Below are 15,805 nucleotides of genomic sequence, written 5' to 3'. Positions count from 1 at the left end.
GGTGAGACACTATTAAGGTCATGAACAGCATACAAATGGCAGTAGATAAGCTGAAAACGGTGTTTATTATCCATAAACAAAGAAGGTAAATTATATATCCTAACTGGAACTACTGGTCCCACAAGCCCCTAGTACACACACGCAGCGAGAGGAAATGACCTAGCAAGGTTGAGAAGTGTTAAATATCGGTTTCCAAGGCAACCGTGCTAAGGCACTGGTTTGAGCTGCGACCAGAAAAGCGAAACACGAAATGGCTGTTCACTGCGAGGTTAGAGTGCAAGCTAAGTTAGCGGTAGGAGCGCTGACAGCGAGTGGTATTTTATTATTGAAGCCAGAATACATGCCGCACTTTTTACCATTGCAGGGGGACGCCTTTCTGTAAACTCACACCCGTACAAAGAAAGAGACTGCTGACTGGTACTGCTTCCATTCGAGTAGATGCATTATCAGAGAGACAGCGGAAGCATCAGTAATTATGTAGGTAAGCGAGTGTTCATTTACAAGCACGAACAGGCAGCGGCAACGCAGATTTTAGCGTTATGTAAAAACCCTTAGTGAAACTGCATGCCAGTATTTTCTTCCTTCACAGAGAGACATTTTTTGTAAGGCAGGATCTTCTTTTGTGAATAGCCTTGGTTCAGGCTCACGTACCTGACACCGGCATAGATCTTTTTCTGTCCTCGCACCTCGCCCCTGGATTTCTCTAACTTTAGAGATGCAGTCAAGTCAGGGCTTTGTAATGTTCAGAAAATATCTGAAAATGTGGTTTCCTTTTAAGACCCCATCTTTTTCAGGCCGCCATGTTCAGTAAGTGTTAGCGACTTGTTAGTGCCAATAAAAGCATATGATGTTCATGCATTTCCTTGCTTTCTGCGCAGTCCTCCATGCATGTTCCATATAGTATTAGTACCCAGTGGGGGCGCTGTGAGACCAGACGGTAATTCCGCCGCCATGAACTTCCTCGGGGCTGGAGCACGCCATCTTCCCCTGCTGGGGAACAAGGGAGAACAGACTTAGTTTTCCCTTCCACAGCAGGCATTTAAAAAAAAAAATGATAGTACCCCTGTCCAATAGGCCGGGGTACTAAGAGCAATAACCCCCTTGCTGGGGCATTTCGCTTAGGCCTGTAACTATGGGCCTCAGAGTATTACCTTACCCTGTAATGCCCCGCCCAGCTTGATGATTAGTGCTGATTTATTTTAATTGGATTCCTCTGGTGAGTTTGTGGCTACTTCCAGGAAGCCCGCGGGAGGTCAAGGGCACGGGTGTCAGCACCAGGCATTTTGCAGCTCTCCTGTGTTTTGGTGCAAAGGAATTGAGAAGCAGCGTTTTTTGCTTTGCCTTGCCCACTGCCGTAAAGGCTTTGCCCTCCTCCCATTAGGGTGAAGCCCACGGAGGTCAAGGGTGCGGGTGTCAGCTGCCCACAGGGGGTCCGCGGCCAGCCGGGAGTCTGTCGGACATCGGACGTGGGAGCAGTCGTGAGGGGAAATTGAAGAACTGTGGAGAAGTAACGCTGCGCTCGCTTCATTCACTTTGATCCTACAGCTTTATGGTTCAGCGTCCACCCCCCAGCAGTGTCACGACTCTGCCTCTATGACCCAGACGGACAGGGCTTGACTTGCCTTAGACTCTAGCAAGTACGGTTTCCCAGTATTTTTGGGCTACTATCTCGCATTGGCACAAACATTATAATCATTGCAACATTGTTTTACCGAATCTGATACATTGAATTCCCACAATAAATGTAAAGCCTGCTGCCTGTCAGGTAAAGCCTGCTGCCGCTGGCTACAGCAGAGGAACCCCTCTGCTGTAGCCAGCGGAAACCTCTGTGATATTGGACTACGTTGGACTACCCACGCCGAGTGTGAAGGAGGAGCATGTACTGACGTTTAAGTGGTTGCCTTTAACGTTTACGACACAGGCCTACGTAGCCAACGTACCAGAAAGGGACGGGGGTCGGACTTTGGTTGCCCCTCAAACGGTCAGGTGCGCCCCCCACCCCAGTCTGCGTTTTCCTTTTGGGTCCTGGCTTCGGTCTTCGCTTTGGGCTTATGCCACGTTTATGATTGTGATACAGGCAGTGGTAGAAAATACCATCTGGGAATCCGTTGACTGATCCAACACGCTGACATGTGTTTTGTATTTTCTTTTTAAATATTGGGCACCTGTATAGTTGTAGACTATTATCAGTAGTACTTTCTTCACTGATTTTAAAAGTGTTATATAGTATTTAACATCATTTTGACCTTTTACCTATGGTACACAATAAATGTTTTAATGGGGTGGTAGATTCAGCCAGGTATTTTGGGCTTTGGGTGAATTTTGCATCTTGAGATTCAGAGATTTGCTCATTACATTTGGATCCTTTGTTGCCAATAATCATTGAATACATGTTACCATGGCCAAACGGAAGACAGAAGTAGCCTAACATTATTAGGATGTTTAAGCCCATACACAAGGTGAACTCCCTAATTAAGGAAATACAGGGCTTTTTATATGACATTGATGGTATGGAAGGTAAAAAAAAAAGGATGAGCAATCTATAGTAGATGGGCAACAAGAGGGAGTTGTGAGGGTTGCCATACAAACAGCACAACCTGTGCTTACAACTGTGTTTAGATTCGGGCGCTAATGGGGAAAGGGACTTGATAGATTTAATGAGCCCTGTGAACTGTCAGCACCAGAGGGCAGAGCTAGGAACAATCGATGCCCAAGAGGCCCTAAGGAAGATTTGCTGGTGCCTTTTGAAAACAACCAGAAACTGTGGCAGGAGGGGAAAAACAATTACGCGTTCCTCGCAATAGGCCTTGGATCAGGAGGGGGGTAGCTTGTGGTAACATAGTGGAGATCTATCCTGAGCAGTCAGGACGCCCGCCAATTGCGGGCCCCACATAGTCTAAAGAAATATTACAGCTGGGAGCAAGTATTGTGAAGCCAATAGCAGAGGAAGGGGAAGGTAAAAGTGAAAATGCTCCTATGCAGGCTAGAGGTTACAATTTAGATCAATCCCATGTTTTGCCTTGCAAATAGATTTGAATCTCTAGCGAAGGAGGGGGTGTGGAACTAACAGGGGAAGGCTCCCCCGGCTAAGGGAAAGGGAGACCAAACTGGAACCAGGAAAGGCACAAGGTTATCTGGAGCAGGTGTAACACGAATTCCCGGGAAACACAACCCTGAAAATACTCAATCCAACTGTAAATAAATATGACTCAGATACTCAAACATCCACTACTAATTCAAACAAAACGGGGTCCTGTATTGAGTATAGCAAATCCTCTTATGGAGGAAATGTACCAGGTTCTAAATGATCTCATAGACCACATAATATGTCCCCGTATGAAGGGCATAATGAATGAGATTGGAGAAATTAATGAAAGGCTAAGTATAACAAGTATCTGGGATGGTGGGAACCCATAAATCCTCATACCCAGACCCTTTTAAGAACCAAACGATGGGTTAACAGAAAACCCCAGAGGTCCCCCGCCTATTCCACTACCACGATATAATATTTATACTGGGGACTTGATTCCAACTGCCCGACTCCCCAAGGGTCCTGATAGAAGGCTGTATAATAAAACTTCACTCCATTGACTGGTTCAAACCTCACCAAATTAGGAGCCCCATGATTACATTGGGCAAGAAGTGTTGGAGAGAATGCTTTGACATGTAAAGGTCATCCCTCTGTTGTCATGACTAACGTCCCCCGATTAATGTCCCCGATTAGCTCTTATGAGGACCAGGAGGATTTGATTAATAAATGTTCGAAATGGTTTCGGCAAAGCAGGGGATGCCTATCCATAATAAGATGTGACATTGTCCAGTTTTCCAGAAGTTCCACTCTCCTATCTGGATTATATTATATTCAGGTTTAGCTGCGTTCATGGCACTTAGTGGAGGGGATCCTTGGAATTGATCTCACGACATGCCCCCCGACCCCAATCAGCCAAATCATTCTATAATTCTGTCGAGGGATGGCAGTAGGACCAACTGGGAAGAACGAGCAATGAGCAGGAGGCAATTAGAATGGTATTGACCCAGGGAGGGAGGGCATCATTCTAAAGCCATCTCCCCCCCCCAGGGGGATCTGAGTGCAGTTGTTTGACTGGCTAGAGACCCAGGTAGTATAGTTACAATGCCTGCCATGGGACTTCTATCATGGAATGTTGCGGGACTGGTCAGACTTCTGGCAGCCACAGAATGGTGCTCCTTTGTACGTGGGTATCAGCTGATTTTATTACAGGGGACATGGGCATGTGCACCTTTCCCACTACAAGCTTATAACACCTTTTGTGTTCCCGAAGTAAACCAGTCCAAGGGAAGGCCAAGTGGGGGACTTTAGACATGGGTGGATGTCAATCTGGGATGGATGATCACTAGCCACTCAACTGTTTGGATGTACAGTTCCTATCAGTGAAAACAGGGGAGCAAAAAACGTTGCACCTGCTTAATGCTCATAACAGGCCTAGAGGCCAGAAGAAAAAGGAAATGGTGGAGATGCTACAAGGGATCATTGATTCCAGGACCTTTGGGAGGCTGGAAAATAACAGAATCATCCTGGCAGGGCACCTTAATTTACAAATTGAGCCAATAAGGCTACTAGAGGGATTATGGGCAGACCTGGATGCTGGCTGGGATAGCCTAGCATCGGTGGTAGCACCTCCCAGGAAGGTCTCTACTCTTGCGATAGACATGGCCTGTGTTCCTGAGGGCATGTAATGGGTGATTCCAGAATGATCGGCACCCAAAATATTCAGGGACAATATGGGAGATTCGCTAATAGATAATATTTTAATTTCGGGGAATGACTGGTCTTGGGTGAGTGATTTCAGGGTCTGGCCCCGAATTCAAAGTGACCACTATCCTTTAGTAATTAAAATGCAAGTAGGTTGGCCAGGCCCAGGAAACCCCCAGGACCATTACGGGACACACACAGAAATCAATCAAATGGCTCAACCTAATGGACCAGGAGATTAAGCCTGTTCTCTACTGTGCCATTCTGGGTAAACTGGTAACTATTAGCAGAGAAGGATCTTGACATGTAGAGATACCAGTGAGTTTGAAAAACACAAGGGTAATCTGACCCCACATATAACACTGCCGGCGGTGATGGTAAAGAGGAAGACACTGACCAAGAAAGGATGCCATCATCATACATGTAGGGAGGCAAAGAAATAAATTATGACTGGTGTCAATGCAGGTTCAGGGACAGACAGCGACAAACTTCGATCCCTGAGATCAGAATATAAAAGTCTAACTAGAAGAAAAAAAAGATAATTTGCCCAGGACCAATGGAGTGCTCTCTATAATGCACTTGAGAGCGGGCGAACATACAATTCTGGATGCTGGTTACTGACGGGGAACTGAAGGGGGTTGCACGCTCCACTGTAGTATCAACGAAGATGAATGGCGACTCCACTTCTCTCATCTGAATAAAATGGTTGAGGAGAGTCCAACATTGGTCCCGATGCGCAATGAGGTTTTAGCTCTAACAATGGGATCCCCAATTATATCAGTAAAGAAGTGGAGGAAGCCCTGAGCACAAAACACTGAGAAGGTAGCTGGCCCGACAATATCCCCTCAGACCTGTGTAGAGACGAGGTAGGAGTACGGGCCCCAATTTTGTGCAAAGTTTTTAACGCAATTATTGCATTGACCAATCTGTCTCCCTCCTGACAAAGATCAGTCATAATCCCAGTATACAAAAGGGCAGTAGAGAAAGTCCCGTCAAGTACCGCCCAATATCGTTACTGGAAGGAGCAGGGAAAACCTTTGCGAAGATGATTTTAAATCATTTACTGGATTGGGCAGATTTGAATAATGTGATTACTGCTCTCCAGACAGGTTTTTTTTAAAAATGGGGGACGATTGATCAGTGTTTTATGTTGCACCTGCTGATCCGGCAGCACATCCTACTTCAAAACTGGAAACTTTATGCCATGTTCTTAGATCTCTGCACAGACTTGGATTCCATCTCTAGAGAAGCCTTATGGAATATCTTGTTAAGAAGAAAAGCACCCCCTCCTTTGGTCTCGATAGTCCGGTCACTCTTTATGAACTCGGCGTCAACAGTATATCATGGCCTTGGGGGTGAGGAGACACATTTGTTTAAGGTTAATAAAGGAGTCCGACAGGGATGCGTCCTGGCACCGCTTCCTTTCAATGCATACATCCAGGAAATTATAGATGCACTGCTGAAAGAATGCCAGGACTGCCCTAAAATGTCTTACAAGAAATACCATGCACTTTTTTATGCAGGCCATGCGGACATGCTCTCCACCAGAAGTACGCCCGAAGTACAGGGCTGTTTGGCTGTCGGCTGGGGACCCTGGACTTTCCTGTCAGTGCTTCAAAACCGCATGTAAGCTGTATTGCTAGGTGGAAGAGGTTGTTTGTTTTGTTAGTCTGGAATTTATTAGTTTGGACACTGTGCTTTGGACTTCTTGGTGCTTATCTGCCCTATTTTTGCTTGCTTCTCCTAGATTAGCCCGCTCCTTCACCACCGCGGCCCAGCCCTGCCTTCCCCTCCGAGCATTCTATTTCACCATTGTGCGCGCGCACCAGAAGTACGCCGGAAGTACAGGGCTGTTTGGCTGTCGGCTGGGGACCCTGGACTTTCCTGTCAGTGCTTACCGCATGTAAGCTGTATGCTCAGGTGGAAGAGGTTGTTTGTTTTGTTAGTCTGGAATTTATTAGTTTGGACACTGTGCTTTGGACTTCTTGGTGCTTATCTGCCCTATTTTTGCTTGCTTCTCCTAGATTAGCCCGCTCCTTCACCACCGCGGCCCAGCCCTGCCTTCCCCTCCGAGCATTCTATTTCACCATTGTGCGCGCGCACCAGAAGTACGCCGGAAGTACAGGGCTGTTTGGCTGTTCGGTGGGGAAAGGGGAAGCAATTGCAATTTCAGTTTCATTCTATTTATTTTTGGGTAAGGAGCTCACACTACTTTACCCTGTTTATTGATCCAGTATATTCTCCCCACTGATTTAAATTGGGTATTGCATGTTTGTGACTTAGGAAAAGTGATTGGACTCCTTACTGTTCCACAGTTGTTTTCTAAACTACAAACTTATTGAAATATCTCCTCTTCGTGGTGTTATGAAGAAAAAGCATGACATCTTTACTTACAAAAGGGCTGGTCATGTGACTAGAAGAGAATCAATGGCTGAGCCCCGATTGTATGAGGATAGTCTATCTGCCCCACTTGTTTTCATTCCAATGCGAGGCACTATGAGAATGGCCCTTGCCCTTCCCCTGCCTTCGTCACCCCCATGCTTCATGGATATAGCAATGATGAATCTTCAGTAGGGGAGTGAAGTGGGGGAAGAATCAATCTTGTTAATTGATTCCAGAGAGGGAAATTAATCTAAAGATGTTGAAAACGTTTCTACAGGGAAATGACCAGTTGCATGAGAGTGGGGTACCGTGCTCGGTCATTGATAGTTCGCTACTCGCTCTGTCACCGTACCCATTAGATAAAGAGGCAGAGTGGGAAATAACACCGGCTCAAGATTTAGGTCATGATGAGACTTGGGAGAAGGGGCCTGAAGACAACATCAACAGTCTAATATTAGCCGAATTGTGCGCACACACGACTTAATTAAAACAGCTTATTACAGCTGTAGAAATACAAAAAAGCTCTAGTGCTGTCAATGGGAAAATGATTTATCACTCTATTGGGATTAATACAGAATCTACTGTTCAACAGGGGGGGGGGGTATTTATATGGCTAAAGATGCCCCTTTAACTGCATTAGCCCTATTGGAGCAGCAGAAGCTTTTGGATTCTCTGTCTGACGGGGATGTAAGTAATGGGAATAAGGTAGTTAAAGCCCCTCCCATCGATGTAATCCTTAAAGATAAGCCAGCAATTAAAAATAGTTTAAAAAAACAAAAACAAAGTAAAAATAAATATAAAGTGAAGTAGGGGACTGGAGTGAAGAAAAGCTGGCGAAAATTCAATTAAAGAAGACATCCTGCCGTACAAAGAGAATCAATCATGGATGACGACGGTGAGGACATTGTATTATGTAGAGGGATAGAGGGTCACCTCGCAGTAGATTCTATCACAGCCAATTTAAAGAACAAAGGCATATGTGCAAATTCTAGAATGTTGAGAAATGTGGAGCCTCACCTACGGAAGGTCGCACAGCCTATTAAAGGGAGTCTTCTGAATTTTTTCCCCAAAAAATATGTGGTTGATTTAACTGGACAAGTAAATGTCGGGCCAAAAAATCTACCTAATATATCTAAAGGTGCCATATCTAGTCCGAACCGCACACTTGATGCAAACCTTCAAGTCACACAAACCACGAACTCTGAAACGGAGCCAGTATGTGGCGTGGTTAAAATCACTTTGGTATAGGTGCCCCCGGTAATTCGGTGGGGCAATGTACCCCCCGAGTAGATCCCATAATGGGGATCATGAGTACTAATGAAGACACACAGTATAATGGCCCTGGGATGCAAAGATGTTTGAGTGCCACCGCCTTACTGGGGGGGCAGGAGGCGAGCAAGGGCATGGACCACCATAATATGAACCACCCAGATGGAGTGGTGACAGTGAATAAGGAGGGAGGAGATCAGGAAATGGAACGTGTCATTAGGAAGGTGAACAAAATAATGCTGGATGGCCATGATAGCTTAGGTATGGAATTGCCTGTAAACAAGAAGGCCCAATTAAATGACACCTCTGGGAATGTCGTGATGACAAAAGAGATACATGTGGACCAGTAGAAGGGATTCTGGGTGGCCAAGAGCACAAGCCCATTCCCCCTATACATACTGAGTGTATGTTGCAGAATGCGCGTAAAGGCCCTTATTCAATTTCAGGGAATGATGCTCACTCGAGACCTCTACGATAGCAGAGAACCCTAGTGCTGTGATGCACTATCTTTTTACTTATGGAGGCCCGGTGGCACTAAATCGTGTGAGAATTCAGGCACTTTTTGGTTAAATACCGAGTCTGGCCCTGATTACCTCTGGGGATATTAAACTTATAGATTTTGTACATCGAACCCGATACAATTTTGTGCGGGTAGTATTTTACTACTGCACAATACTGGAGGCGGTACTTAAGGAGGTAGGTACCTTCCATAGATTTGGTTATGATCTGGGTTGTAAGAGTGGGATGGTCTTGGATAAGGGAGACCAAAGGGAAGCTCAGAATGATCTGAAACCGATGGACCCGAAAGTTACAAAGTGTACTGCAACCGATGGAGGTGGTTTCAATTAACCTAGCCTAAGGTGGTTAGCACTGACACTTCGGGGCACCATTTCACAACTCCAGGGCCTGAAGCCAAATTAATATCTTGAATGATTTGACCCTGGTGAGTTGGAATGCCCAGGGCAACTGGTTTCTGAAAAATTCACCAAAATTATGTTCAGAGTTATGCTGGAGTTTGATTTTATGTCTACAACAGACATGGTTTACTGAGGCTTTTGTGTTGGATGGCTATATGGTGCATACAATTTTAACAACTAAGAGATCCTGTGGACGTCCGTCGGGGGGCCTTGTCACTGCTATTAGGGTAGATAAAGGCGCATCCATTATTAAGGTTTTCCGGATACCTACATGGTGCTTGACAATATTGGTACAGATGAAAAGTAAAACATTGTCTGCATGTTGTAATATGCTAGTAATAAATATTTATTGGAATCTTAAGTTAGAAATCAAAGAAGCACTATCGCAGCTGGCAGATATCCTGATTTGTGAGGAAATTGTTCCAAATGTGATGGTCCTTTTTGCAGGAGATTTTAACACAGATATTCAGAGTTTTGGAAAGGTGGGGAAATCTGGGCCTGCAAAAAAATCTTTAGGAAAAGAAACGCATGGTCATCTATGCAGGAACTTTATGCAGGACTGGGGACTGTCTAATCCTAGGGATGTATTGAGTACCAGCATCGACACCACCACCTGGTTTAGAGGTGCACTATCAAGCACAACTGACCACATTTTATTTTCAGATTCTTTGATAAATATGGTAATTGAATACCATTTTGGAAGCACATTGTGTAGTGACCATAAGAGACTTTAGCTAAAATTGGGTGGTGATTGGGGACTAGGACCCACTCCCTGCTGTCAGCCCGATGTCTGAGTAAATACAGCTAAAACCAGAATAGTATGGTATAAAGAAAATGTGGTAAAGCCAAATTGGTTTTTTGTTTTGATTTTAATACTTCTAACATTGGGGAAAAAACTAACCCTGTATACAAGTAATACTTTTTTTCATTATGTAAAGATTATAATTAGTAATATAATTAGTAATACAACCACTGCGTTAGGTGTTAATAATAGCTCTACCCACACACATTTATGATCCGATAATAAGAAATTTGAAGAATTCTACACTTGGAGAACTTGGTATATCCTGCTTAGCAGTGTCTATTCTTTATGCCTGAAGGATGCATTAAAATGTAAAATAAATAATAAATGGAAGAACAAGATCAAGGCGCATCGTGCAGCCCTTTATCAATCAGATGAGGAAAATATGCTTCTTGCATTAAAAGACAATACCTCTAGGTCATTTTGGGCATTAATGAAGAGTAAGCTCCCGGGACACTGAGGGTCAAACCATGGCAGCCTAGGAAAGAAAATGGGAAAAGACATTTTGGCACCTTATATGCACCAGTTAAGTGCACAGAACTTGAAATATTCTTGACTCACTGTGGCATTTTACATTCACTCAGGAGGACATCAGGATGATCATACAGAAGGCGTCCTCTTCTAGGGCTGCCGTGCCAAATGGTCTGGCCAATGTCATATGCAACAAAATAGTGAAGTATGGACTAAAATTCGAATCCTGCTATTTAAAGATATTATGAGGACTCGAAATATTCTTACATTTCTTATGTTGTGCCTATATATAAGAAAGGCGACCGGTCTTGTCCAAAAATGTATAGGCCAATCACGTTATTGCAGATTCCAAGATTTTCTCTGGGATTGTTTTGAGTCATATTCAAGAATGGGCCAACACAAATAACATTTTAACTAGATTCCAGTTTGAATTTAGGAAAAGTATCGGAACTGACATTGGGGGACTTCTGTTAAATTTAATGCAGGAAGCAGCTTGGAGGGGGCCCCAATTTATATTGCATCGATAGACCTAACATTGGCTTTCGACATGGTGGATAGATCCATACTTTGGGTAAAACTAATAAATATGGGTATGCCACCTGAGCTGTTTTCTGTCTTATTCCATCTGCATGAGGGGTCAAAATTGCAAGTTTGGCGAAATAATTTGGGAACTTTGTCCACATTAATAAATGCATCAAACCGCTGCGACAAGGATGCGTTTTTGCACCTACGATTTTCAATTTATACGCATCCGATGCGAAAGAGGTGCTGGAGGATACAGCTTTTGTCCCACCTCTGGTGGAGGGAGTGAAAGACAGCTGGACAGCATATGCGGATGACTTTATTATTCGATAAAACCCCATTCGGATTGCAGCGTCAGCTTTGTAAATTTATGGACTATACTCTACATAATAACCTTTTGATAAACGAAACAAAAACCGTGATCCAACAGATGCACCCAAGGCCGAATGTAAAAAAAGTATTCTTGGTTCTTTAATCATACAAAGCTTGTAGTAAAACCCTACTTGAGATATTTAGGCTTCTAAGTATATGGGGATTAAAATAAACTAAACTACAGGACCTATTTGGAAGGGAAGGTGGGTTCCTTAGTGGTCCAGTTGAAAAAAGTGGATGCTGAGTATGGAAAGTTCTCCTTTTCAGTGACTTTGATTCTATAAACACAAGATCATACCACCGTTATGTTATGGCCTTGATCTCTTTCCACTTTGGGCAGTAGAAGAATTTCCCAAATATGAAGCTTTGTTGTTGAGGCCAGTTTTTAAATGTCTGCCAAAGTGTGTTCCTTTAGCCGCAATTCAATATGAATTGGGACTATTGTCAATGGTGAACATAGTCATGTGGCTAAGGGTCTCCCTATTTTGGAAACTAATTACTGCTGCAAAGGGGACCTTGTGCGATTTACTGGGAAATGGCTTTCATGGTGACACCACTAGATCGAATTTTCTCCAAAAATTTAGAACTGAATGTCTGGAGTATTTAGGTAAATCAGGAATATCTGTTGATCTTCTTATCTTCAATCCCCTTAAGGCGAAGAAATTATCTGAATGGAGAGATTGGATTGTAACAAAGGAAACAGTATCTGCAACCCGTTTGTATAAGCATTTGCTCTCAAATATGAAGTGCTTGGGGATCCTGGAACCACATTTGACTCTGTTCCCGGATAAAAGGCTACGGCAAATATGTATGCGGTTTAGATTTAATGTTCTACCAACTCGGGAAATCATGGCTTTACGTAAAAATGGAACAGCGCTCTGAGTTGTAGGTTTTGTAAGGAATCTGATGTTGTTGACACCTTGGAACATTTATTAATTGATTGTACTAGTCTCAGAAATCCACGTATTGATCACTTTGAAAAATGTGTCAATAGCACCGGATATGTAAACTTGGACATATTATGGTGCCAAATGTTATATGGTAGAGGGATTGCTCTACATTTGGCCATAATTAGGTTCTTGAATGGAATTTGTAAATTAATAGATGGAATGGAAATGCAATGAAGATTTTAATGAGGAGTTTTTTTTTTAATATCGTATAATATGGAAATAGTATCCAAACCAGTACTGGAAATGATAATTTCTGAAACTATTTTATCTATACTATAAGTACTGTAATTATTTATCTTTGTAAGAGTAGCGAAAGCTGGCCCTATTTAGGCTTTTGAATGGAATTTGTAAATTAACAGGTGGAATGGAAATGCAATGAAGATTTTAATCTGAAACTATTTTTTATCTAAACTAGAATGCAATGTAAAAAAGGTTTTACTTTCTTTTGTATGAGTAGTGTATATTGTTATGAAAAGTGTTATTTTTGTTCTGTTGTGTTTTGTTCTGGTTTTGTATTTGATTTTATTTCTTCTCTTTTTCTCTTTGCATTTATTCTGGTATTTTGTAAAGGTTATGTTTATAACCAAACATAAATAAATAAAATAAATACTCTCCACAACCCCCAAGCTTTGAAACAGTTATTCATTTTGTTAGTTTAAAGAGCTGTCTTTAGAGCTTAATATCTAGAAAAGTAATGGTTTTCAAACCAAGGTTTGTAAAAAGTAGTCTCCTGTCCATCGAGGTGAATGGTGTTCCCCTGCAGCAGGTTGGGTTCTTTGACTACCTGGGAGTCTGGCTCCAGGAGACCTGTGGCTGGATCCATGAGGTGGAAAAGTCGGGAATAACACTAGGGAAATATGGTGGCGCCATAATAGCTTTTCATAGACGGAATGCAAGCGGATCAGTTTCTCCAGCCTTTAATCTCTATAGAAATCAGCCCTTCCTGCAGTCCTTTATGTCTAGGAAATAAAATATGGGGCATGCTACTTTGGGGAAACTGGATCTTTGTGAACATACATTCTTGAAAAAACTGCTCATAGTTCCTGAAAGTACCCCATCAGCGTTGGTATATTTTGAACTTGATGTCACACCAATATCGTCCAAGCTGGCCCTCAAACCTTTTTTGTACTGGTTACAACTATGGCAAAATGAGGGGCTGGTGAGTTATGGGGATGCACTGCTGTATTTAAAGGCCTTGGAGAGAGCGTAAAAAGTTGGCTGGGTGCTTCATGTTAAGAATACCCTGCATGCACTTCATACAGCCTGCTCTGTTAGGGACCTGAACAATTCTGCAAAAGACAGATCAAGGCCCAACTAGTAATGAAAGCACAGACTCTGGGAGAGAATATATTGAATTGGGCTTGGAACAGGGATTCTGGAGGTATCTAGACCTAATTAAGCCAGCATTTGAAAGGTCTCTGTATTTACGGATGAGGCTGGGAATATTCCTGGTAGCCTCTTTCAGAAAATCATGGAGAGGGGGGAAATGTCCCATGTGTGGGGCAACATGTGAAACCCTGACCCATTTCTTACTGATCTGCCCCAGCACAATCATTCTGAGAAAATTACACTTGAGACCAGTTGTGAGGGTTGTGGGAAATGGTATGGTTCCTTAGACAACCAGTGCCACCTTGTGGAGTTTTCGCTGCCGCGCGCTACCTACATAGGGCCTGGCTGCAAAGAAAGAGGGCTCTGAAATAGATTTTGGAGTTGAGTGTTTTACTTTTTGTACCCAGGTATTGTAGCACGTCTGTTAATGCATTTGCCAAGGTCTGACGTTTGATTGTAAGAATGCGTTTTGAGGCTGCGAGCAATGCTCTCCTCTGTCATGTGTCAATTACTTCAGGCGTCCGAGAATCAAATGTGTAATTTTATTGAGAACTCTAAGCTCAATGTAAACTTGTTACTTGAAGTTTTTATAAAGGAATACAAGTTTTTGATGATGAGGATGCTACTTCCAGGAGATTCTACTTTCCTCCCTTTCCTTTCAGTTAGCTCTATTAGGAATAGGTGTTCTTGATTTCTCCCTTCTTGCATCCAGCTTCTCTGTAGAATTAGCTATCACTTGAAGATGTTTTATGTTGATGCCCATTTTCCTCATTCTTTTTTTTATACAATCCCCTGCTCCCGTTACCAGCGAGGATTCACTCAACGCCTCCAACCACAACTTGTCCTGTATCTTCCCTCAAAAGTGTACAAGAGGGGTCTCATGCTTACTTTACAAAGTTATTGTAGCCTTAGAACTGAACGGACCTTAGATAGGTTCCCTTAGTTAGTTCTTTGGGTGTAGGATCCTCACTTTTTCAACCATGCTCAGCACTTGCCGTTGAGCAGTTTTACTCACTTTCCTGTTCTCAATTCGGATTTATGGAAGCCAGTTCTCCTTTGAGGCATGTTGTCCCCTAAAGTTTTCTAATATTCTAAAACCAGCTTGGGCTAATACCAAAAGGGCTAAGAAGAATGCTTTAATCAATCTCCACTGACTCCAAATGTTTTTCCAACCAGAGAACCCCTTGCTAAAGATATAGAAAAAAGGGCATTTCTGGTCTGGGACATTGTCCATCAATCAGTGCTGCACAGACTGTGTCGTCTTTTGAAGATCTAGACATGATTTTTCTTCTCCTTTCATTCTTCTTCCCCAGGTGGCTAGCCTGAGTTGCTTCCCATTTTCCCATTAGATTTGCCAGAATAAAATGGGTGACAACAAGGCAATTGTGCCATTAAATAAATCTTTCTCTATACCCACACTATGTGCAACCTTCGGCCCCATTTCACCAAAAAGAAAAAACCGACCTGTGGAAAACTATAATTTTCAATGGATATCTAAAAACACTGCAATCAACACTGTGAAAAAGTGTTTCTGGCCACCGGAGACCTAATCTTGCATCAGGCACTGTGACGAACCAGTAGTATTCGTCCCTTCTCCACAAAGGGGAGCCACCCCCATTGATGCTATGGAAGTGAGCCTGCTGCACAAGATCCTGCCTAGTGGTTTGGGCAAGCGGGACCTCACTGGGAGTAGCTCCCCTTTCGGGACAAGGACTCCTGAGGTAGAGTAAAAAATCTGTACTCTCAGCCTATATGGGAATCACAGAAATGGTAACAGAGATAGTATTTTTATTTGACTGACAGCACTACTGGACCCATCTCAGATTTTACATCTTTTTATTAGAAGCCTGTTGGCTCTCATTACAGAGACAAATATACAATTACTGACGTCCTCACCTGGAGAAAGACTCCCTGATGCAGAGCTGAGCGGCAGGGAAGGAAACATGCAGAACAGATGCTACAGCTGGAGCGCGTAGCAGAGACTGTCTGGCGGCGGGACCACAACAGAAGTTGTGGTGGGCCACAACATGCTACTGAATCCATGGATGCCAAGGGCAGA

General features: G+C 43.3%; 1 long non-coding RNA gene across 1 annotated transcript in view; it reads left to right on the top strand.

Moving 5' to 3' along the window:
* Positions 1-197: 197 nt before the first annotated feature.
* LOC138521452 (uncharacterized) overlaps positions 198-15,805 on the top strand; it is a 318,058-nt gene continuing 302,450 nt past the window's right edge. The window contains exons 1-2 of the long non-coding RNA XR_011283051.1: positions 198-268; positions 365-481. This is a non-coding gene — a long non-coding RNA (uncharacterized lncRNA). The remainder of the gene's footprint in view (positions 269-364; positions 482-15,805) is intronic.

The sequence above is a fragment of the Ambystoma mexicanum genome, chromosome 1q, assembly GCF_040938575.1.
Source record: "Ambystoma mexicanum isolate Mex_15411 chromosome 1q, UKY_AmexF1_1, whole genome shotgun sequence".
Classification (NCBI taxonomy): domain Eukaryota; kingdom Metazoa; phylum Chordata; class Amphibia; order Caudata; family Ambystomatidae; genus Ambystoma; species Ambystoma mexicanum.
Note: the sequence above shows the minus strand (reverse complement) of the source record. Positions and strands in the feature narration are given on the sequence as shown.